We start from the raw sequence: 25,095 nt of genomic DNA, 5'->3' as shown, positions 1-25,095 counted from the left end.
CCCCCCCCCCCCCTTAAGAGAAGTGGAGAAGCGGTCGACAGCCCATGACATAATGCAATGCTAAACTGACCCGGCCGCATGTGCCTTTTTGCCACTAAGCATATAATATAGAGCAGCCATTTGGAGGAGTGAAACAATAATTAAAAGGATTACACTTGCATAAAAATGATTTTTTCCCAAAGGAGAGTCATTTTATTGTTTTACACCTGTGATATGGCCACCATGAACTCACTCTATGTCGTATATGCATCGGCATGCATCATGTTTGCAAACAATTTTTTTTTTAATTTCAGGTTCTACGAATTTCCCATTCCTCTTAATATGGCAAATAAAACCACCCTCCCCCTCATAACGTCCATAACATCCCCACTACCCCCGACATATAATAGTTTCCCAGTGACGTCACCCACCACGTGACAAGCAGAGACCTTCCAAGCGGGGAAATGCGGGAGCTTTCGAAAGTCTTCTGCCAAATCAGCGAAGTCAAGTTTCTTCTAAAGTCTTTTCGTATGTTTGCAACCTTGTTATAAGGTGAGGTTACATATTCTAACTTATCCTTGATATATCTTATGTTTCTTTTGTAATGAAACGTGTTTAGTTCCATGTATATGATATAATTACAAGCAAGGACCGCTAACTTTAATACCTCGCATATAAAAGATAACTGCATGTCGAAGTTTCCTTCGAGCCACCTCATGGTATCTGTTTATTATTCTATGAACCTTTGCCTCTTTTCTAAGTAAGAACAAGAAACTTAATCAGTTTTGTAACCGTGCGGTTAATGTTTGACCACCTCTTTTAGTTCTTTGGCTAGAGAGGCACGGCACCGCACAGTAAATCAAAGTGGCTACGAGGGGAGAGTTGAAAACACTGACCCCCGATCCGCGGACTAACAACTGACCCCCCACTCCGCGGATCACCTACGGACTACTCCGCGGACTACCCTTACGGAGTACCCCTACGGAGTACCCTATAAAATGAAATGAATTTATGTTTACGGGAAAAAATAAAAACAGGAGAAACCTACCTGTGCCACTTGCACGATCGATCGAAACAGCCGCCATCTTGTTTACCTCGATCCAGTCTTAACGGGACTAGCCTAGTACTAGGCAGTTTAAGATACGCTACGGCGAGGCGCTACTACGGCTGCCGGAAGTAATTTTCTCCAAATATAAGATACTGCGCATGTCAGTCAGTCACGTCCAGCCGTAGAGTGAAATCTGACAACGCGAGTCGGGAGGTTTTGCCGTAGTGGTAGTACGTCGGATTTTATTCGCTTCTCTGTCCTTTTTCAACGAGTTTCTCAGCATTTTAAGAGTTCCAACGAATACTGTATCCTTTGAATTTGATTGTAGTCGAAGAATTATCGCGTTTGTCGCTCATAAGCTTAAAAAGTCTTATCCTGAATTTGACGAATTCGTTCGGTGCAAGTGTCGGTATGGACAAGAAAAGTACTCGTGTTGAGCGTGCGATTTTTTTGCCTTCACAGTTTAGTGGAGATGTACTATAGCTGTATAAGTATCCGCTACCATTTTGCTTCGGTGAGTTCTGGTCTATTTCAGTTCATAACTCGGTATTCTTTGCGATATTCGTATTTTTAAAATTAAACATTTTATCGATTTTAATTGTTGTTGTGTTGTTGTGTATAATTTGCTGCTGTAGAAAGAATCTCTCGCTCAGAACTATTCTGTTAGTCCTAACAAAGCAAACAACAACTATATATTTTTTGAACGAAGCCATTCGGCTGTGGAAAACTAAATAAAAGAGATTTTCAACTCCTTAGCGTATGTTCCTTTGTATTTCGCCTTGCTTTTACACTAAATTTGGCGGACTGCCGAGACGTACTCTCCCCAGACCTTTTCGGTTACGGTAGCCGTAGTAGCACCTCGCCGTAGCGTATCTTAAACTGCCTACTATTAAAAATCGGGAACGCCGGAATACTAAAACTCGGAACAGATAAAATATATCGTGTAACCCTTACAAATATAAAGAGCTAACCGTAAACAGGCTAACCGAAGTTCATAGTAGGTTTACCGATGAATAGTAGGCTAACCGAAGTTCATAGTAGGCTAACCGAGGTGAATAGTATGCTAACCGGAGTGAATAGCAAGCCTACTATGCACTGCGGTTAGCCTACTATTCACCTCGGTTAGCCTACTATGAACTTCGGTTAGCCTACTATGAACTTCGGTTAGCCTGTTTACGGTTAGCTCTTTATATTTGTAAGGGTTACACGATATACATTTTATCTGTTCCGGGTTTTAGTATTCCGGCGTTCCTGGTTTTAGTACTAGCCGATGAAGTCCCGTTTGAGTTTGTAACAAGAAGGACTGGATAGAGGTAAACAAGATGGCGGCTGTTTCGATCGATCGTGCAAGTGGCACAGGTAGGTTTCTCTTGTCTCTTTCCCCCGTAAACATAAATTTGTTTCATTTTATAGGGTACTCCGTAGGGGTACTCCGTAAGGGTAGTCCGCGGAGTAGTCCGTAGGTGATCCGTGGAGTGGGGGGTCAGTGGGTAGTCCGCGGATCGGGGGTCAGTGTTTTCAACTCTCCCGGCTACGAGCCACTAAACTCGGAAAATAAATTAGGAAACAAAGAGGAAACTTTTACAAAGATTTGCCACACTGCAGTTAAATCCACTCTCGACACATAACACCCAAAACATTTGAGGTTTTTAAAAATTGTTGATGAGAGCACTCGGAAAATAAATTAGGAAACAAAGAGGAAACTTTTACAAAGATTTGCCACACTGCAGTTAAATCCACTCTCGACACATAACACCCAAAACATTTGAGGTTTTTAAAGGTAAAAGCCTGTTCCGGCAAGTTTGTGGCCAAATATGGAACTTTTTTTTATTATAACGAACACAGAAATGCTTGATGTAATGTATATGAAATGATTCATATATGAACTGCGGATGTATACGAGAGTGATAAATGATCGTCGCAGTGAATTTCCAATTTAAGCAATTGGAATAAAGAAGCCTGAAAAAAATTCAGGGCTTCAACGGGATTCGAACCCGTGACCTCCGCGATACCGGTGCGATGCTCTACCAACTGAGCTATTGAAGCCACACATTGGGAGCGAGGTCAATTGTGAGTTCATATTTTCCCGTGAGAGGAGTGAAATGATGTAATGTATTTGAAATGATTTATATATGAACTGCGGATGTATACGAGAGTGATAAATGATCGTCGCAGTGAATTTCCAATGCTTTGTTATCACTTTCGCTTTTATCCCGTTCCGAGAATATAATTTATCACGCGCAATGCGTGACGTGTCAAATGTCACGTTGAATTGTTTGGTCGTCTGAGACGCAGCAAGTTGCTTTCGGGCAACAAGTTTTTAGGAAAATTAAAGGCCCGGTTGCCCGAGAAAAAACTGCCGGACAATCCAGGAGAAAATTGAAGTGTAAGAAATTAATTTTATAAATTTGAGAAACGAAAAAAACCTCCAAACAGCCCTCTTCTGATCGATGAATTGAAATCCACGACAAATCCATGGGGTCATCCATTTTCGTGTTGTCTTCTGCTTATAACCAAGACCTAACTTAATTACGCATGCAAATTTGTATGCCTTCGAAATTTTCGATATCTGGAAGCTTTGGAATGCATTTCTTGCTTCTTCTTGAATGAAATTAAATTCTAAGCAAAGTTTAATTCAAGTTTCTTTCATATTTCAATCTTAAGTTCGGGAATATTGACTTTTTTAAGTGAAGAGATTTACGCATCTGTCTGGGAATTATTTGTTTATTTATAGCTGCCCGAGAAAAAACCGCCGGACAATCCAGGAAAAAATTGAAGTGTAGGACATTAATTTCATAAATTTGAGAAACTAAAAAACCTCCAAATAGCCCTCTTCTGATCGATGAAATCCACGACACCAAATCTGTTTGTGACATTTTTCGAACAGCTTCCGAGCGAATTACGAAATATCAAAAGCGCATTTAATTTAAAAATCATACGTCCTGTGAGTTTTTTACAAACTTCAAAATCCAATATAGTAGAAGGTGGGTGGCTTACTTTTTTGGCCCAGACCATGAAGCGCTCATTCCGAATAGTTCGTGTAGTGCAGACTGTAGTGCATTCTTGCTCCGCCTGATCGATACCTCATCGTCCAAACACATCTTGATGGCCGTGATAAATACATCGCCACTTTTAAGACTTTAAAACCCATTTGTTCACTTGAGCATTCTTGAGCACATTTTCTGATCGTTTGTGAGGTCTTCAAAAGTGTATTTTGAACAAAGGTGTAGCGAAAGGAACAAAATTTTAGCGTCGGACTCCACACGACAGACGCCATTTCAGCTCCTGTTGTAAACATGTACTGCCGCCTTTGTTCCAACCCTCTCCCCCACATATATCAACAAGAGACAATGGCCCGACTTTGTGGACAAATCAAAACCTAGCAGGGGAGACAGGGGTAAACATGTTTAATTCACTTTTAATGCGGATTTAATGCATAACATTAATTGTTTAACGGGAATGGAGTGACATCCAAACCCCCACTATACCTCATGATACCATGAGGTAAAAATGAAGACGTTGTTTACCTGTATAAACAGTACGTTAAGTCTATTTAAACTGGTTATGTTTTAACTTCATAGGAATTTTAGTAATTTTAAAACTTAGCACGAGTTTTACGAACTTTTGTTTCTCAGTTTCTTCATTTGCACGTGGCCATGTTGGTGCAAGTTGTCGAAGTTTCTCTGTATCAAATTTATATTTCAGTCATTTGACAGCCAAGCTTATACTGACCACGTCACGTTTTTTGTGACTCTGCTTTTCTAGAGCGTAACATGGATATATAAGAAGAGATGTGAAGAAGGACAGCATGCATGGTGCAAGGACCGACAGTCAGCTTCAACTGTGAACGATGGGAAAGGGTCATTTACTTATTGACTTTTGGTAAGTCAGAAAAATTAAATTTTTTTAATTAGCCGCCAGCGTCAGCCCACTTTATTTAAGTTTATATAACCTTTAAAATACCGTAAAATTCCGGTTATAAGCCCTGGGCTTATACAACTTCGTAAGAGGTTTTGAGTGGGCTTATAAGCAGAGGGGCTTATATCCGGGAGGGCTTTTAAGTGGAATAAAAAAAAACGCTTTGAAACGAGCCATGGGAGTGTTGATCGAAATACGTTTTAGGTTAAAAACTCATAATAAAGCAAAATTTAGCCCTGTTCAGTACTATCATCCAGCAAGGGGGACCTATATATATCCGGGGGGGGGGGGGGGCTTATAATCGGATGTATTTTTTTTGTTTCCAGGTAGATGGGCCTATAACCGGAGGGGCTTATAACCGTAATTTTACGGTAACTGAAAATGTGATTGGTTTTCTAAATTTGAGAAAATTGCCCTAGCTTTCAGCTCAGGGCTGCAAATAACAGTCGGTCATCAGCATTGGTCAACCAAAATTTGCTCATGTCCGACAAAATCCAAAGTGTGGTTGGACATAATGTCTGGAAAATTTTTGATTGTAAATCTTTTTGCTGCAATGATGAATAAAAATCTGTCCGAACACAATTTTCTTTTGACTTACTTTATTTAATTAATTAATTTTAATTTGAAATTATTTTTAGAAGTAAATATATACAGCTGTACATGTACGGTACTATTCGATGCCGATGACTTCAGTAGGGGCAGTTATCCACAATAGGGGCGCTTATTAGAATATGGGCGCTTATTGACAAAAAGACATTCTAAGGGGGGCACTTATTGGAAGGAGGGCGCTAAATTGAATCATTATGGTAATTTCTAAAAATACTTTTCAGAAAGGCATTTTACATGCTATTCACACATGCATAGTCAAATCTTCTAGGCAAGTCACATGAGAAGCTGTGTGAGCGCTGCATGAAATACAATATTTTTAAAGCCAGGACTGAAAATTGAAATTCACTTGATAGGACTTCATGTCCTACTAGATTCCATTTACATACATACATACATACATACATACAAATTTTATTAACCCATCTCTGATGAGGCTTTTCAGAGTTAAATAAATACATATACTTAAACCTATAAATACATATTATAAATATACTATGAATATAATAAAAATTAAAATTAATTAACATTAAAATTAAGAACAATTATTTTCAAAATAACTGAACTTTCAGTTATTCTTCTTCTGATATATGCATATGGACTCAAATCTCTATATATTTTTCAAAACAATAATTTTCAACGATGAAACTGAATGGCCAGCTTCTCAAGTCTTCAATTAGTTGATCCTTCAGAAATGATCCAATACAATTTGCAATGGCTGCTGTTTTAGTTCTCCCACAATGGAACCCATCTGCAGCTTCGTGGCCACGCAACTCCTCTTTGTTAAGTGGTGAAATGTGGTCAGAAAGGTTAAAGAAAGTATTATGATGTACAATCATCATAACCATTTTTACTTCTGCCCTAATAGCAGGGTCAATATCTGCATCAGCATTTCTTGAAGTTGTGCGATACAGGTGGTCCATCGTTGTTTGGTGGTTTAGCTGGAAAGAGCATTTGCTTGAGAGCTTGTGTAGCCTGTAACAGAGTTTTTGTTAGTTTTCCCTTAGTCTTTGGTAAAATTCATGTGCTGCACAATTTACAATTTGTGCAGGTACTGTTAACAAGCTCTTTTAAGTCAACATTCCTGATTGCTCAATGAGTGAGCCCAGCGACTGGGAGTTTCTAATGTCCAGTTGTATTTTGTTCCAAAGTGTGAGGCCAAAGTATTTAAGGGAATGTTTTCCAAATGTCATTGTCTCAAGTCTTGGTAGCGCTACTGAAGTGAAATATGGTTGCAGATGAACGTTGGGCGTTACAGGTGGTCCATCGTTGTTTGGTGGTTTAGCTGGAAAGAGCATTTGCTTGAGAGCTTGTGTAGCCTGTAACAGTGTTTTTGTTAGTCTTTGTACACTTTTATGGGTCACTAATCTGGATGGTATGGATGTTGTGATAGTCATCTATCATAGGATGGCATACTTCTTATCCATAGCTGCTTTGATGGACTGGTTACTTAGAGTTAAATTTTTTTTGGCAAAAGTGACACGATTTCTAGTTATGACTTTACTTGAACAGCTTGTGCCCATTTTGTCGCAGAACGCTTCTAAACAATGTTTATGCTTTCCTCTGCGACCTTGACAGACAGAAAGATAGACAGACTAGGCATATCAAACCACTTGTGCTTTTTTCCCAGGTTTACAAACCTTTGTCTTATATGTTCTGTTCGTCCATATTAAACCGAACGATTCCAAACAGTAATTTTGGAGCCCATCGCTAATCATAAAGAGAAGTAAGTGTGAGGCAGCTTCTCTTTTCTTGGTGTTTACACCCTTGATGTATGGTGGCAGCTCTAGGACACATCAGCTGGGATATTGCCCCTCGCACCGACTGGACCATCCATCTTTGCTATAATTGGTGATGGATTCTTTGATTGCTGCATTCTTTTCAATGAATTTGGAATAGCCCTTGACGTCCCAAGCCAGGGGAAAGAGAGATTCCTCAGACACATTTAACAACTTCCGTTTGCTTTTGCATTCTTCCCTTGCCTTGGCATGTCCTGCAACCAGGAACTCATTCTCCTCTACCACATTTTGCAACTGCTTCTCCAGGTCAGCCGTTATGTAAGCATAGGCCCTTCTCTGTTTACCTCCTATGCCATCTACAAACTGGAGGTATTTGATGTAGTCTCCATGTCTCCGTTGGAGATCTCTGTCACCCCAGTCAATGTCCCCTGACCATTCATTCTTCATCGGCTCTCAAAGACCAACCTGAATCTACCAACAAGCACTTAATGGGTTAATTGAGTGCAAGTGCTTTAATGTTGACAAATAGACAAACATCTTTGTATCAGCCAATATTACATGCTGCATCATTAAATTCCATTCCTTCATTTGAGATAGTTTTAAGAGAATAATCCAAACATCCTATCAATAAAATAATTATAATACTGTAATTATAATGAGAATAGCAGTGGATACCACTAATGGGGGACACCTATCTAAAGTTAATTAAAAATAGCTAGCTATAAAATTACAATCTAAAATCATTCATCATAACGTACAGTATTTACAATAAACATTTAAAAAGAAAATACATCGACCTAAGATTATTTTTATAGGAGACTACAAAATTGAACCGCTAAAATTCTTAAAAAAGGGAAAAATTAAAACGCTATAACTAATTTTTAAAAAGGGATAAAATTCTTGTGCTGCACAATTTACAATTTGTGCAGGTACTGTTTATCAGCTCTTTTAAGTGTACATTCCTGATTGCTCAATGAGTGAGCCCAGCGACTGGGAGTTTCTTATGTCCAGTTGTATTTTGTTCCAAAGTGTGGGGCCAAAGTATTTAAGGGAATGTTTTCCAAATGTCATTGTCTCAAGTCTTGGTAGCGCTACTGAAAAGAAAGATGGTTGCAAATGAACGTTGGGCGATACAGGTTGTCCATCCTTGTTTGGTGGTTTAGCTGGAAAGAGCATTTGCTTGAGAGCTCGTGTAGCCTGTAACAGTGTTTTTGTTAGTTTTCCCTTAGTCTTTGGTAAAATTCATGTGCTGCACAATTTACAATTTGTGCAGGTACTGTTAACAGGCATGTACTAAAACCCGAAACAACGAAACGAAACCACCGAAACGAAACGACCGAAACGAGCGAAACCACCGAAACGACCGAAACGAAACCGCCGAAACAACCGAAACGGCCGAAACGAGCGAAACGAGACGAAATCACCGAAACAAGCAAAACCCATTACAATTATTGAGAGCTAACCGTAAACAGGCTAACCGGAGTGCATAGTAGGCTAACCTAAGTGAAACGTAGGCTAACCCGGAGTGTGTAGTAGGCTAACAGGAGTGTATAGTAGGCTAACCGGGGTTTATAGTAGGCTAATCAGAGTGTATAGTAGGCTAAACGGGGTGTATAGTACGGTAAGTGGCGAAAATCTTGAAGTTTTGCTTGTTTCGATGATTTCGTTTCGTTTCGCTCGTTTCGGCCGTTTCGGTTGTTTCGGCGGTTTCGTTTCGCTCGTTTCGGTGGTTTCGGTGGTTTCGTTTCGGTGGTTTCGTTTCGTTGTTTCGGGTTTTAGTATATGCCCTGTTAACAAGCTCTTTTAAGTCAACATTCCTGATTGCTCTTTTGAATGAGCCCAGCGACTGGGAGTTTCTAATGTCCAGTTGTATTTTGTTCCAAAGTGTGGGGCCAAAGTATTTAAGGGAATGTTTTTCAAATGTCATTGTCTCAAGTCTTGGTAGCGCTACTGAAGTGAAATATGGTTGCAGATGAACGTTGGGCGTTACAGGTGGTCCATCGTTGTTTGGTGGTTTAGCTGGAAAGAGCATTTGCTTGAGAGCTTGTGTAGCCTGTAACAGAGTTTTTGTTAGTTTTCCCTTAGTCTTTGGTAAAATTCATGTGCTGCACAATTTACAATTTGTGCAGGTACTGTTAACAAGCTCTTTTAAGTCGACATTCCTGATTGCTCTTTTGAATGAGCCCAGCGACGGTGAGTTTCTAATTCTTATCGAGTTTCTTTTACTCCATGCTCAACTTTCTCTTCAGCCTCCTTGTTATTAGTATGTACTTCTAATTAATTGACAGCTTAAGGCCAAGTAAAAAAAGAAAACAAATGTTTCTCCACCGGATTTGTATAAACCTTAACAATTTTCAGGAGTTACCTTATGATACATGTTTCCATCTGTTCCGGCTCATAACAACATATGTCAGCTCATAGATTAATGGCCTTCACCTGGATTAATTTCCCCCTCGTTTAATTCTAAAAGGAATCAAGCTTGACAACTCAATGGCCTTACCAAGAATAATACTGCCAGCTTTGCTTTCCGAGAGGAAAATTCGTCCTTCTTTTCTTTGCGGAATGAAAGCATAGACATACATATAATGTAGGTGACAGATAAAGATATCATCTACTAGTGTACTGTTGACATAAAGTTCCAATAATCCATGAAACACAAACAGGCTCATTTCTTTGTTAAGTTTGAGCTCCCCCTTTGTGCAAGCTTAGTTTAAAATTCTCAGTTCTTTACACATTGTTCCAACTAGTAACACCTGCCATGTTGTATTACATTTAACATTTGAGGGTACCACTCTTAATTATCTTCAAAAGTCTTTGTACAGGGGTTCTGTCTCTGTAGATTTATCTGCTGTAGCAGTCTTTTAGATCTCTTAAGTGATGAATAAGCAAGGTGGTGAAACCTTCTGCACACTGCTGAAACTGAACTGAATAAAAATTTTGGTGGCAAAAAACTAAAGATGTTAAGAAGTACTTCCTTTGGCAATCTTTCCATTCGTTTCAACAGCTGCACAGGTAAAAGCAAACAACCTGTATTAACAAAACAATTCCTGCCCATTTTACAAAAACGTTCTCTTAAAGAGTAAGGGTAACGCACGCCCATTTTCACAAAAACCGTCCAAGCTGAACTTGTTTTTGCTGGGGCTAATGATAAATGCATGGAGCCGTCAGTGGAAATCTTGAAAATCAACTTACCAGGTGCTGCTGCTTGAGGCCTTCTGCTAGGTCATCATAACCCTTTTTAAGCAAATACTTATAAACTTTAAGTTCGTCCATGATGACGGACAAAAAGAAACTGCACTTGCTGTGTTGGGTTTTAACCAGTGGGTTGCCAAGACATTTGATTTGCATGTTTAGTTTGATTTCTAAGATTTGATTTTTTAATGAAGAATAAGATATAATCATAATGGAAGATAATTTAAACACTTCAAGCAAATGGAAAACAAAGAGGATTACTTACAGTACATAACATTTTCACTCTTGTAAAAAACTATCAAATCGTCGCTTTTATTTACCGAAAATTCTTCATTTTTTTTTCTTTTAGTTAAATTTCATGCTTTTTGCCATCTCTATTTCTAACATTCTTTAAAGGAATGTATGCAACCATTTCATACTATTCTGCCAAATCAACTTATCCTCGATCTAGGAGGACCTTAAACATTTCAATCTCTTCCATGACTGAGTGAGTGAACACTAAAAATCTAATAAACGGCGAAGCCGTTAAGGAATGTATGCAACAATTTTATACTATCCTGCTATCAGTCTATCATTATCACAAACAGAATCAAGAAAAGAACGAGTCAGTCAGGAAATTGTATGCATGTTAAATGTACATGGGGCTATCAAGGGAAATCTTGCCAAATCAACTTACCAAAACTCCGGCTAAGACTTCTTTTTTCAGCTTCTTCGCTGCCTTTGTGTGACCTTTCTCGAGGAGGACAGGGAATCTTGTCAAAGGGAATCTTGCCAAATCAACTTACCAAGACCTCCTTCTTCAATTTTCTTGCCGTCTTTAAGTGTCCTCTTGCGAGGAGCACTTTGTATATCTTAATGTCTTCCATGAGTGAGTGAACTTTGTAAGGAAGTAGCCTTTTCATCTGTAGGTCTCTGGATGGTATGGATATTGTGATAGTCATCTATCATCAGTAGGATGGCTTACTTGTCCATAGTTGCTTTGATGGGCTTGTTACTTGGAGAGTAATGCACGTCCATAATTTCTTTCTTTGGTGCCGAACGAAAAAAAAGATTGCCATTAGTGACTTGAAGCAATCTGATGTTGTCTTATTGTGTTCCTACAACTTTGAATATTTAATATAATATTGTTAAGAAATAGTCTTTTCAAATACATTTCATAGAGTCTGCAAACGAAAATGGGCCCCAAAAAATGGATAGCAGTCTTACAACTGTTTCTTCTGGTCTATTCATTAGTGTAGACGTTTTCTCATGTCTTGCTCTAACATCTTTAAATCCTCTTTGAACTGGCTCCGGTGTTTATCAAGAGGACTTTTATAAGTATTTTCCCGCTGCACCAAAAAAGAAAACATTGAGAATTGCCCATTTGTGTAAAATTTGGGTAAAAACAGAAACTTAAGGTACTTTCAGTTGGAAGTGTAATTTTTTTCTAGAACAGGCACTGTAAAAAACACTCTTTCCGGGATCTTGGGCCAGTAGGCTTGTATACAGACTTCCCTTACCTCCAACAATATAATTCACATAGTGCGCTTGGGTCGCCTGTGGAGAATGTAGCTATGTTCTCTTCATGAGCATTAGCTCTGTCTCTAAACAATCACTTATAATTTTTAAATGACGCATCTTCTCTTTAGCAATTAACTGCTCAAGCACAACCCTAAGACTTTTTGTTTTCCCAGGAGGAACACTGAAAAACAGGAGCAGCCTAAGTTCAGAATAGATCCTTTAAAGTTTTTTTTTGCCAAATTATAGAGGGGCAAACATAATAATAATAATAATAATAATAATAATAATAATAATTAGAAAAATTTTTAAACAATAACTTTCTTTCACAATAATCATTAAAAAATGTACAGACATCGATAAAAAGATACAGAATTAAAAATCAGCTGTTAAAAAAGACAATAAAATGTCTTTGCAATTATATTAATAATAAATAGTATTTTTTTATACATATTTAGATTTTAAAAACTCTGCCAGGATTTCAACATTGTAATAATAACTGTGCAGGGCTGATAAATGGTCATAAAACAAAACGATTGTATATATAATTTAGGCTTTTTAAGCCATATTAAAAAAATGACATATCTAGATCTGGGTGTACAAATTTTTTGTACAGTAGCTCGTTTTCCGCCAATTCTCACCTGTTGAACTGCTCCTCAGCCTTCTCGAAGGCAGCCTGTTGAAAAAAAGGAATGATACGTTTATCATTAATACAGAGTATTTTTTTTCCTACAACAAATGTTCAACAGTGTTGAGTCAACTCAATTGTAGGTATAATTTTGCTTCAGTGTAACCAACTTTTTCAACCAAAATGTGACAACATTCATCTGCCTCCTTATGTCTCCTCTGGGAGAATAGGGCCTTTGATCCGTTCCCTCCTCTCTACCCTGTCTTCCGCAACATTAACCGCCTCTGCCCAGGTGGCAAACCCCATCTTCCGCCTCTCCCCCTCTACCGTTCTCCTCCACGTTTCCTTCGGACGCCCCCTTCTTCTCCTTCCCTCGGGTGCCCATGTTTGCGCAATGCGCGGATGTTGCTGATGGCCCATGCGCAATACATGGCCTATCCATCTCCACCTTCGCCTCCTTATCTGCTCACTGATGGTGCAAGTCCTTGCCTGTCTTCTAACCTCCTCATTTGTGTGACAACATTACGTGATAAATATTCCTTTATCTACTGCCAGCACAAACATCAAAGCTTTAAAAGCAGTTACAGGTACAGCCTGTAGCCCTTGGTCGGGGCAGCCCTGTGGAATTGCGGTCGTTTCGCCTACGAGTTGTTTCGCTAACGACCAGTTCGCTGACGAGTAAGGTCGTTTCGCCTACGTCTAAAGTCGATTCGCTAACGAGCTGTAGGTCGTTTCGCTAACGTATAAAGGTAATACCCTGACGTCTCATTTAGTTCTTTTTCATCAACAGAAAAACAAAGCTTCTTCATCAACAGAATAAGACAATCGAACTCACGCTCTTGCCGAAAGACAAACTCGAATCGCTTCAAAAAGTTAAGCTTGAAAGCCCGAAGTTAATAGCGAGTTATAGCCGCTATTTTGTTTCCCAGAAGGCAAATTGTGCATTGTAAATTCAAAGTAGTATTTCTACTTTCAAGATTAACGCTAGTAAATGAAAACAACAAAGTAATCAAGGTAACTACATTTTATTACAAATGAAACTATTTACAAACATTTTTCTCTCGAAGCCTTATTCCTAAACACATTTTTCTCGAAGCCTTACTCCTATCCACAATCAGTGAATTATTGAGCACGAGCTGAGTTGTCACGGGCGCAGGTCTTCAGGAGCTGGTCGATGGTCTTCTGTTTCTTATCGTACTTGTCCCAGCTATCGAACAGCTTTGCCTGAAGGTTCCTGTATTTCTTTCTCTGGATACGCTTAAGTTTTTCAGCAGACACGAGCCTAATATCAACAACACACACAAGAGGTCTGTCAATCGAAAAAAATAAACGCAATCAATTCTTATTGCGCGCGCTCGATTGAATACTCACTAAACCTTTCAATGAGAACTCATCATTTACAAAACCTCTCTAAAATTTTAATCGATTTATATGAAGACGCTTAGCTTTTATTCGAAAACCTCGCCAAACTTTTAATCAGTTATGGAGTCGCTTTGATTACAAAACCTCGCTAAACATTTATTCAATTATGAAGACGCTTTGATTACAAAACATCGCTAAATTACTGATGATCATACTGTGATGTCGCTTTGCTTACAAAACTTCACTAAACTTTAAGTCTTCATAATTTACATATGTTCAGTTAGCCGACCCGAATTGGTCGATTGTTGAAGAAAAGCTGGGTGAAATAAACTTTTGATCACGTATACTTGTCTACAATGTTGATCAGTCTTTTATGTTACGCGGAGGACTGGGACTTGACTTCCAGCCCTTTTTCGGACAAACATGGAGACACATTTTACTACGGTGTGTTTTACACTGTCATGTTTACGTCGCTGAATTTGAGTCAAACTCAACGGGTCTTTAATGCGGATTGATTTCTATTAGTACATATTATATAAAATATGAATCTTCATAATACGTTAGCGAAACGACCTACGGCTCGTTAGCGAATCGACTTCAGACGTAGGCGAATCAACCTAACTCGTTAGCGAACTGGTCGTTAGCGAAACAACTCGTAGGCGAAACAACCGGTTACCGCCCTGTGTATGGAGTGAGTAATGCGTGAGCCAAACAGAGATTTGTCCGGAATAGCACGCATTTACGAAAATTACGAAAATCACAAAATTTTGCAAAAACCGCAAGAGAAAAAAAGACAAGTGTGGAAGAAGGCCCTCGACCAATCTGCGGTTTTTACGAAAACTGCGATTATTACGAAAACTGCAAAAATTATGAAAATTGTGAAAATCATGAAACTAAAAAATATGTAACCCTTACCTCTATCGCTTTCTTGAGTTGTCATTCTCTTTACTGTGCAAGTCTTTTAACCTTCATCATCAGAGGAATCATGTACTTAGTGCACTTTGAAACTGTCTGACCTCTTTCCTTGAAGACAACTTGGGGTTGTTGAAGGGAGGACACTTCGGGGTTCGTGGCTTGTGGTCAGCCACATTTCCAAAGTGTGTACATGGTCGCTTATGGTTGTCAAAAGTGAAATTCACTTGTTCTTCTTCCTCAGTCTGCATTGCCAACTGATGGGCATTCTGTGAGGGAACCTGGGGTGAGGTGTTTTACATGTTGGCCGCTTGGACATTATCAATGAATTTAATGTTGCAGATGACTTTTCATGAAGAAGGCCTCTACGAAAGTCTTACAACTGTTTCTTCTAGTGTTCAGTATGAAGTGTGATTTTTTCTAGAACAGGCACTGTAAAAAACACACTTTCCGGGATCTTGGGCCAGTAGGCTTGTATACAGACTTCCCTTACTTCCAACACAAGATCTGTATGTCTAGTGGTGGATGTCCCGTGTCTGGTGGAGCTGCTGATTCTCAATTGGAATTTTTTAAGGACTACCTCTATGTTTTTAATGCCTGCTAGAATTCCATTGCACAATATATAGTGGTGCTATTCTAATTTACAATGGACTGATTTTTTTTGTTATAGAGAGATAATTATGGAAAAAGACTATCCGGAATGTCCAGTGGAGATAGATTTTTTTAATGAAACATTCAAAGTTGGTTAGTTTTAAGATCAACTCAGGAAAACATTTTCACATAATTGTTCTTTCGCATATTCAGGTTAGCACACTTACATAATTGTACTTTGTTTCAGTAGATGCAAATGTACAAATCGTATAAGTTTAAGTAAACCTCGTAGCAATTTTTTCATTACATTCTTGATAACTAAGTTTTAATAAACCGCAGGGGCGGTGTCAAAATGTAAAAGAAACCGCAGGAGCGGTGTCAAAATGTACTAGAGATTACGTCACTTTTTAGAAAAGACCGCAGGGGCGGTGTCAAAATGTAAACGAAACCGCAGGGGCGGTGTCAAAATATACTAGAGATTACGTCACTTTTTAGAAAAGACCGCAGGGGCGGTGTCAAAATGTCCTAGAGATTACGTCACTTTTTGGAAAAGACCGCAGGGGCGGTGTCAAAATGTACTAGAGATTACGTCAGTTTTTGGAAAAATACCGCAGGGGCGGTGTCAAAATGTCCTAGAGATTACGTCACTTTTTGGAAAAGACCGCAGGGGCGGTGTCAAAATGTACTAGATATCGATTCGTCAAATTTTGAAAAAGAAACGGCACGAGCGGTGTCAAAATATACTAAGTATTTAAAGCTAAATGAAATCTAAATGTCTGGTGAAAACTCCGTAATGTTCAGTGTTTTTGTATTCAAGTTTGTTCTCACTTGATATGGTTCCTTAGTGTTCAATGTCTTGTGAATAAATGTTTTTTTGCCTCGCAACTTTCTCGTTTCTCCGTAGTGTTCAAAGTCTTGTGATGATTGTTTATTACCCGCAACTTTGTCGTTTTTCCGTAGTGTTCAACGTCTTGTGATGATTGTTTATTACCCGCAACTTTTCTTGTTATGGAAGGAATGCCTGGTTTGTAATGTTTTCTGATTAGTGTTATGTTGGTAGTGATGAAATGTTTCTTTGCGGGTAATGTTTTGTTGTTGTTTACTTGTTCTTGTTTTTGGAGTTGTCTTTAGAAGATTGTTTGTTAGCAGTATTTTTGGCCGTACTCGGTCCCTTTGCAGGTTGCTTGCCTTTAGAAGTAGAAGCAATTGGGTTAGAAGAAGCTGTCCAGAGGGGCTCCTTTAATGCGGCTAACGAGGCAAACGGCGCCGGCTTTTTGAACGGGTCATTCAGCAGCAATGGAAAACATTCGAACTACAACAAGCATTTTCCCAGAAGTTTCCTCCTGAATTACGGCCCCGCCATACAGGATGTAACGGAAGAGGACGTGCTGAAAAGGTTGCACGAATGGAACTGCGAGTGGCTTAAAAGGCCCTGTTGCAATGTCAGAGATGGCTATGACTTTGAAGGAAAATTTGCCCTTCATCCGTAAATTCAGCGGTTCCATCCTGAATCCTGCTTTTGTGGACAACCTGATTTCGCCTTTCGAGGACATGGTCGAGTCGTTGCAGAAATTAGACAACAAAGACAAGAGTAACACCGAGCCCGCAACTCGCCAAGAAGTCATCAACGTTCTGAAACTCATTGACGAAGACACAACCCTGGACAAGGCCATGCGTAATGCATCTCACGGGGGCGGCCCACTGTTCTGTTTCAGTGTCCAGCTACTCGCAATCCAGACTCTCATCGCCAACCCACAAGAGTTTGCGGAGAAGTTAAGCAGAACCCCTGCGAACGAACACTTCAAATCGGATCCCACTCCGAAGAGAATGCGGGAATATCTGCTGGATTCTATTGTAAAACGACGACGTAAGGTGAGAAGACATGCCTCCACTTGGGATGACGACGACGATGACGATGACGATGACGACGATGATTCGCAGTCCAGTCGTAAAGGAAGACCTACCGGCAGACGAGTTGAGAAATCTAATCTGGCAATAGAAGTAGAACGGCCACTCCACGCCGGTGTCAGAATTCCAGCTGGGGAGATGCCGCTGACGAGGACGACGACGACAACGACGACTTCAGGAGCAGCAGCCAAACCACATCGAAGAGCACACCATGGCCTCCTCTTGCAAAGAAATCCAGGCCGGTAAAGCAGGCCAAACGCAAGAACCGTGAGTCCTCAGGGGACGAGTCGTCAGGTGGCGAAAGCCCAGAGGAGATAATTCCTCCGCCGCCAAAAAAGCTCAACAGATCCAACAGCAAACCGTCCCCTGCTGCTGCAAAGAAAAGCAAGACCGCAAGCCAAGAAAAAAGGCAGAAACCCGAGTCCTCAGAGGACGAACCGTCCGCTGCTGCTGCAAAGAAAAGCAAGACCGCAAGCAAAGAAAAAAGGAAGAAACCTGAGTCCTCAGACGACGAGTCTGAGCACGAGATCAAAACTCAGAGGGATCCTGTTAGAAAAAAGCAGAGCGGCAAAAAGCAGCAGCCAGTACAAACGTCCACGCCCAAAAAAACTGCTTCCTCCTCCTCCAGCTCCTCGTCCTCGTCAGACGAATCAGACAACTCGAGTAAAAAAAAGAAAAAGAAAACACCTGCGGGAGCGTACAAAAAGCCGGCGCCGTTTGCCTCTTTAGCCGCATTAAAGGAGCCCCTCTGGACAGCTTCTTCTAACCCAATTGCTTCTACTTCTAAAGGCAAGCAACCTGCAAAGGGACCGAGTACGGCCAAAAATACTGCTAACAAACAATCTTCTAAAGACAACTCCAAAAACAAGAACAAGTAAACAACAACAAAACATTACCCGCAAAGAAACATTTCATCACTACCAACATAACACTAATCAGAAAACATTACAAACCAGGCATTCCTTCCATAACAAGAAAAGTTGCGGGTAATAAACAATCATCACAAGACGTTGAACACTACGGAAAAACGACAAAGTTGCGGGTAATAAACAATCATCACAAGACTTTGAACACTACGGAGAAACGAGAAAGTTGCGAGGCAAAAAAACATTTATTCACAAGACATTGAACACTAAGGAACCATATCAAGTGAGAACAAACTTGAATACAAAAACACTGAACATTACGGAGTTTTCACCAGACATTTAGATTTCATTTAGCTTTAAATACTTAGTATATTTTGACACCGCTCGTGCCGTTTCTTTTTCAAAATTTGACGAATCGATATCTAGTACATTTTGACACCGCCCCTGCGGTCTTTTCCAAAAAGTGACGTAATCTCTAGGACATTTTGACACCGCCCCTGCGGTATTTTTCCAAAAACTGACGTAATCTCTAGTACATTTTGACACCGCCCCTGCGGTCTTTTCCAAAAAGTGACGTAATCTCTAGGACATTTTGACACCGCCCCTGCGGTCTTTTCTAAAAAGTGACGTAATCTCTAGTATATTTTGACACCGCCCCTGCGGTTTCGTTTACATTTTGACACCGCCCCTGCGGTCTTTTCTAAAAAGTGACGTAATCTCTAGTACATTTTGACACCGCTCCTGCGGTTTCTTTTACATTTTGACACCGCCCCTGCGGTCTTTTCTAAAAAGTGACGTAATCTCTAGTATATTTTGACACCGCCCCTGCGGTTTCGTTTACATTTTGACACCGCCCCTGTGGTCTTTTCTAAAAAGTGACGTAATCTCTAGTACATTTTGACACCGCCCCTGCATTAAATGTGTCCTCCGCCTTCTCAAAGTTAGCCTGTTGAAAAAAAAAAGGAATGATATGCTTATACTTAATACAGTGTACTTTTTTCCTACAACAAATGTTCAACAGCGTTGAGTCAACTCAATTGTAGGTATAATTTTGCTTCAGTGTAACCAACTTTTTCAACCAAAATGTGACAACATTCATCTGCCTCCTTATGTCTCCTCTGGGAGAATAGGGCCTTTGATCCGTTCCCTCCTCTCTTCCGCAACATTAACCGCCTCTGCCCAGGTGGCAAACCCCATCTTCCGCCTCTCCCCCTCTACCGTTCTCCTCCACGTTTCCTTCGGACGCCCCCTTCTTCTCCTTCCCTCGGGTGCCCATGTTAGCGCAATGTTGCTGATGGCCCATGCGCAATACATGGCCTATCCATCTCCACCTTCACCTCCTTATCTGCTCACTGATGGTGCAAGTCCTTGCCTGTCTTCTAACCTCCTCATTTGTGTGACAACATTACGTGATAAATATTCCTTTATCTACTGCCAGCACAAACATCAAAGCTTTAAAAGCAGTTACAGGTACAGCCTGTAGCCCTTGGTCGGGGCAGCCCTGTGTATGGAGTGAGTAATGCGTGAGCCAAACAGAGATTTGTCCGGAAAAGCACGCATTTACGAAAATTACGAAAATCACAAAATTTTGCAAAAACCGCAAGAGAAAAAAAGACAAGTGTGGAAGAAGGCCCTCCACGAAACTGCAATTTTTACGAAATTTGCCAAAATTACGAAAATCATGAAATTTTGCAAAAACTGCAAGAGAAGAAAAGACAAGTGTCGAAAGGGGCCCTCGACGAAACTGCGATTCTTACGAAATTTGCGAAAATTACAAAAATCGCGAAATTCACAAAAACCACAAGAGAAGAAAAGACAAGTGGCAAGGAAGGCCCTCCACAAAACTGCGATTTTTACGTAAATTTATGTGTGAAAATTACAAAAATCGCGAAATTTCGCAAAAACTGCAAGAGAAGAAAAGACGAGTGGCCAGGAGGGCCCTTGACAAATCTGCGGTTTTTACGAAAACTGCGATTATTACGAAAACTGCAAAAATTATGAAAATTGTTAAAATCATGAAACTAAAAAATATGTAACCCTTACCTCTATCGCTTTCTTGAGTTGTCATTCTCTTTACTGTGCAAGTCTTTTAACCTTCATCATCAGAGGAATCATGTACTTAGTGCACTTTGAAATTGTCTGACCTCTTTCCTTGAAGACAACTTGGGGTTGTTGAAGGGAGGACACTTCGGGGTTCGTGGCTTGTGGTCAGCCACATTTCCAAAGTGTGTACATGGTCGCTTATGGTTGTCAAAAGTGAAATTCACTTGTTCTTCTTCCTCAGTCTGCATTGCCAACTGATGGGCATTCTGTGAGGGAACCTGGGGTGAGGTGTTTTACATGTTGGCCGCTTGGACATTATCAATGAATTTAATGTTGCAGATGACTTTCCATGAAGAAGGCCTCTACGAACGTCTTACAACTGTTTCTTCTAGTGTTCAGTATGAAGTGTGATTTTTTCTAAAACAGGCACTGTAAAAAACACACTTTCCGGGATCTTGGGCCAGTAGGCTTGTATACAGACTTCCCTTACTTCCAACAGAAGATCTGTATGTCTAGTGGTGGATGTCCCGTGTCTGGTGGAGCTGCTGATTCTCAATTGGAATTTTTGAAGGACAACCTCCATGTTTTTAATGCCTGCTAGAATTCTATTGCACAATATATAGTGGTGCTATTCTAATTTACAATGGACTGATTTTTTTGTTATAGAGAGATAATTATGGAAAAAGACTATCCGGAATGTCCAGTCGAGATAGATTTTTTTAATGAAACATTCAAAGTTGGTTAGTTTTAAGATCAACTCAGGAAAACATTTTCATATAATTGTTCTTTCGCATATTCAGGTTAGCACACTTATATAATTGTACTTTGTTTCAGTAGATGCAAATGTACAAATTGTATAAGTTTAAGTAAACCTCGTAGCAATTTTTTCATTACATTCTTGATAACTAAGTTTTAATAAACTGCTTTTGGAACCAATACAAGCTGAGTTGTTGCTGTCCTATAGTTCATAGTTTGCCTGTGAACAGGAGAGCACTCTAACAAGCCTGTTAGCAGGCTTGTTATTATGTTGTTTCCACCTCCTAGAGGGTAACAGCTCTATCTAGCAAACAAGTGCCCCATTTGAATCTAATTTTTCCCTGCTAGTGTCCTCGCTGTTGTCTTGTTTTTCACGTTCAGAGTTTGCCCATTCCTTTACGCTTACGAGGGGAAAAAAACTACTGTTACATCAAGTTATTAGTACTGGAATAAACAGGAAGCCCCTACTGCCGGAGCTTATTTGTTTCTGTAGCATTTTAAAAGCAGCTAGAAATATTTCTAGTTCATTTACTTTTGCTTTATTTTTCCCATTCCTGTTCTTCTATAATTAAGGGTGGCTAAAAGTACCTTGTTTCTACATGTCTTTAGGAAAAGAAAATGTGCAAATTTGTGTTTGTCATGTCGCCATCTCATCAGTATTCAGCACATGCAAAAACTATCCCATACTACCTTTTGGGCACCTTTTTTGTCCAACAACCTTTCTCAAATTAGCTGTTGACACGACAAATGTGAAGTTGCACTTTTTAGTTTGGACATATTGATTATAACTCTTTATTTTCCAAGTTGTTGTATTTCTACAAAGATTGTGACTTCAGCAATTCACATGTACAGGTCTATTGATTATTCAAACTGAAACACAATACAAGTAAAGAGCAAACTACACTCAGCCCTATAAATCTAAAGGCCGGTTTACATTACGCTACGATTTGTCGACCCGATTTGGCCCAGATTTGAAAAGAAACAGTTGCTTTGGATATTACTCTTTTCGACATTTTACATCGATGATATGCGATGCTTGCAATCTTGCAACACAACTTCTTGCTTAAATGGACAAAGCAATGCAAGAACGATCCTTCACCTTCAGTAAATCAAAGCGCGCCAAAGTGCTTAGTAGCCACCCATTTAGTGCCCATTCCCCACTTCCTGCTTTCTCCTGGTCACACAACACCTCTCTCGTTGCGTGACTACCCAAAATCGAACGGCCATCAAAGCGAAGACCACAAACAAAATACAACGTAGTTCCTTTTAGAATGTCTCCTTTTCACCCTCGATCATACGCATTTTTGGGGTCATTTGCGTTCCCAGAGTCGCTTGTCCCTCTTAGCCGGCAATAGGCATGAATAGATTGTGCTAGTAAATTCATAGACTGCAAAACAGTCGTTTTTTCTCTTAAGGTGGCTGGTAACGGTTTCCAGGACTTTCCAGCTCTTATACTTTGACGGGTCAGTTCTATAAATCTTTATCAGTTGATGCTACAATAATGGTATGAAATTAATGCCCAATGATTGGTGAATATGTTGTGATTATTTTCATGACGTCACTTGTTACTATAGCAACAGTATAACCTGTTAAAACACCCTTTATTTTGACTTTAAGTGCTTATAACTCAAAAACGAGCTCGGTGACCCCCATTTTTTATTATTGAACATTGTGCGCATTTAAAAATCGGCCCGATTTTTTAAAAATCTGTTGCAGTGTCACAGATTTTAGAAATTGGGCAGCTTTTTATTTTTCATTCTTTCAAATTATTTGAATAAGCAAAGAAAAGCCAGCCGACGAATTGCAGCTTGAAAATTTGCTTTGAACAAGTCAGGCCAACAAATCATAACATGTAAAACCAGCCTTAATGCTTTCTATGTGATCCTCCACATTTTATAACACCATGAAATTCCAATCACAAGTCCAAACTGGACCTTTTTTTTTCCATTTCCAGCATTCAGAGCTGCCATTTTGGGATTCAGACTTCTTAATGGACAGGAAAGATTTTCAAATTCTCATCCACTGGAACCTTCGAACTTCAGACACTTGATTGACAGTTGACACCCTACATACTGAGAGGGAGTTGGCATCAGACTGCAAAAGAGCATTGTATCCATGGCATTCATCAGTTCTCTTAGCCAGCGAAGCCTTGGCATGGGAAATGAAGGGCTGGGAGGACAAAGGATTTTTAAAATCAAATTTCTTTGATTGCCTGTTTGGAACAATTATTCTTAAACAAAAGTCGAAAACGTAAAAACTCTTTCATGCATTACAACATGACTGCATACACAAGGACCAGAAGTCCTAGAATCTAACACTGTGCCTCCAGAGCCCTTTATTTCTTGTGCCAATAAGGCCCTGCCGGTTAAGGGGCTGATATTAGAGAGGTTAAGCATGACGTTTATTTTTCCCGCAAATGGCAAAAATTCAACTTCTGCTGTCTGATGTTTGGCATAGTTTCGTGTTTGTCATGGATGTGAAATTTTTCCACTATTTTTATGAGGGATTAATTTTAGAATTCCATAAAAAGGTCACAAAATAAAAGGCAAGCTCGCCTTTACCGTTTGCCGTGTAACGTCATGCATAATCTCTCTAACACCACAAATTTCAACCTGATTATCCAGGCTGAGATTTCAGCTCGCAGCTTCCAGACGAAATCTTCTTGAGAAGTTGTTTGCAATAACATGAAGAAAGTTTTATGGGCAGAAATCCCACCCCCCCCCCCCCCAGTTTTGAAACCGGATTGGAAATCTCAGTCCGGGCAGATGGGCTGAAAAATCTCATGAAATCACATTCAAATTTCAGCCTGGGCTTAAAGATGATGAAAAGTGAGGTTATGGATGCGTAGTGATGGTTTTCAGTAAAAGATCTGGCAGTCGCCAAAAATTTTTAGTTTTTATTTTAAAAGTGTTCAACCCGGGCTGAAATTTGCCATGTATCGGTAATTGCAACAAAATCCTAGTTTTTCAAACCAGGCTGAAATCCATGTAATCGACCCCTTGGAGAAAAGAAAGGGTTATGGTAATGGAAAAAGTCATCTTTTCTCCCCAGTCTCACTCTCACTCTTATAGTATTGACATTTGCTCCAGACCTCTCATTCCATGACTGAGCATGTTAGCCAATAACATGACTGTTTTGAGGTATATAGTAGTTTATAACACTGATTGGCTTGCATACTTTTTCTATTTTAACCATATCTTGATATTTTCACCTAAACAACATGTTTCTTGGAAATGTACTTAATTCAACAGGTTTTCGATGATGCAAATGTTGGTTTATAGTAGTCGAGCATTGCTTGAAATGTAACGTTATTTTGTCACGCAATCGCTTTATATCACTTGTGACTTGTGTTAGCCAATCATGTGCGTTCCATGTGCTCTAGTCATTGATTTCACTTGTAAGTGTGTAAGCTATGACTTATTAAAAAGTCTTGGATTCCAACTTCAGTAAAAACCTGCGAGTAAGAACCTAACATTTAAGAACCTGTTAGGCTTAAATTTGCAAATTAGATACCATTTTTATAAGAACCTATTTAGCCTAAAATTTGTAAACAGTTTCTTATTTGTTAGAATTGATTAAATATGTTTACTTTTGGGAAAATAAGAGAAGTCAACATTCTGGATCCTCTTTGGAGATATGTAACCTAGAAGCCTTATTACCCCAGATGCAAATCTTATACAAGAAAAAGGCCGAATACCACTAAAATCTCTATTTAATAACATTGAAATTTTTTCCTCAGAAATTAAGAACTTTTTGAGAACCTAATTAGCCTAAATTTGTGTTAAGAGAGTGATTTTACTTCAACCGTGAAATAGTTACTACTCAAATAGATACTATTAGACACTAATTCCATTGTTTTCTTTTGTTTAGTTTTCACTATTTAGCACTAATTGTTAGATGTTTCACGGGTTAAATAAAATCACTCTAACACTTTAGTTAAGGACCTGTTTAGGCTAATTTGAAACACAATAGGTTCTTACTGTACCTTTGTGAGTAGTTATTACAATAGGAATTCTAACAGTTATTAGCCTTATGAACGTTTATTGAGAT

At 39.5% G+C, this 25,095-nt stretch overlaps 1 long non-coding RNA gene across 1 annotated transcript; it reads left to right on the top strand.

Moving 5' to 3' along the window:
- The first annotated feature begins 408 nt into the window (after nucleotides 1-408).
- Nucleotides 409-25,095, top strand: LOC144627958 (uncharacterized). The gene is made up of 3 exons (XR_013566184.1): nucleotides 409-531; nucleotides 4,793-4,909; nucleotides 23,000-25,095. It is a non-coding gene; the product is annotated as an uncharacterized LOC144627958 (long non-coding RNA).

The sequence above is a fragment of the Oculina patagonica genome, chromosome 10 (assembly GCF_052425735.1).
Source record: "Oculina patagonica isolate OP01 chromosome 10, crgOcupat, whole genome shotgun sequence".
Lineage (NCBI taxonomy): Eukaryota > Metazoa > Cnidaria > Anthozoa > Scleractinia > Oculinidae > Oculina > Oculina patagonica.
Note: the sequence above shows the minus strand (reverse complement) of the source record. Positions and strands in the feature narration are given on the sequence as shown.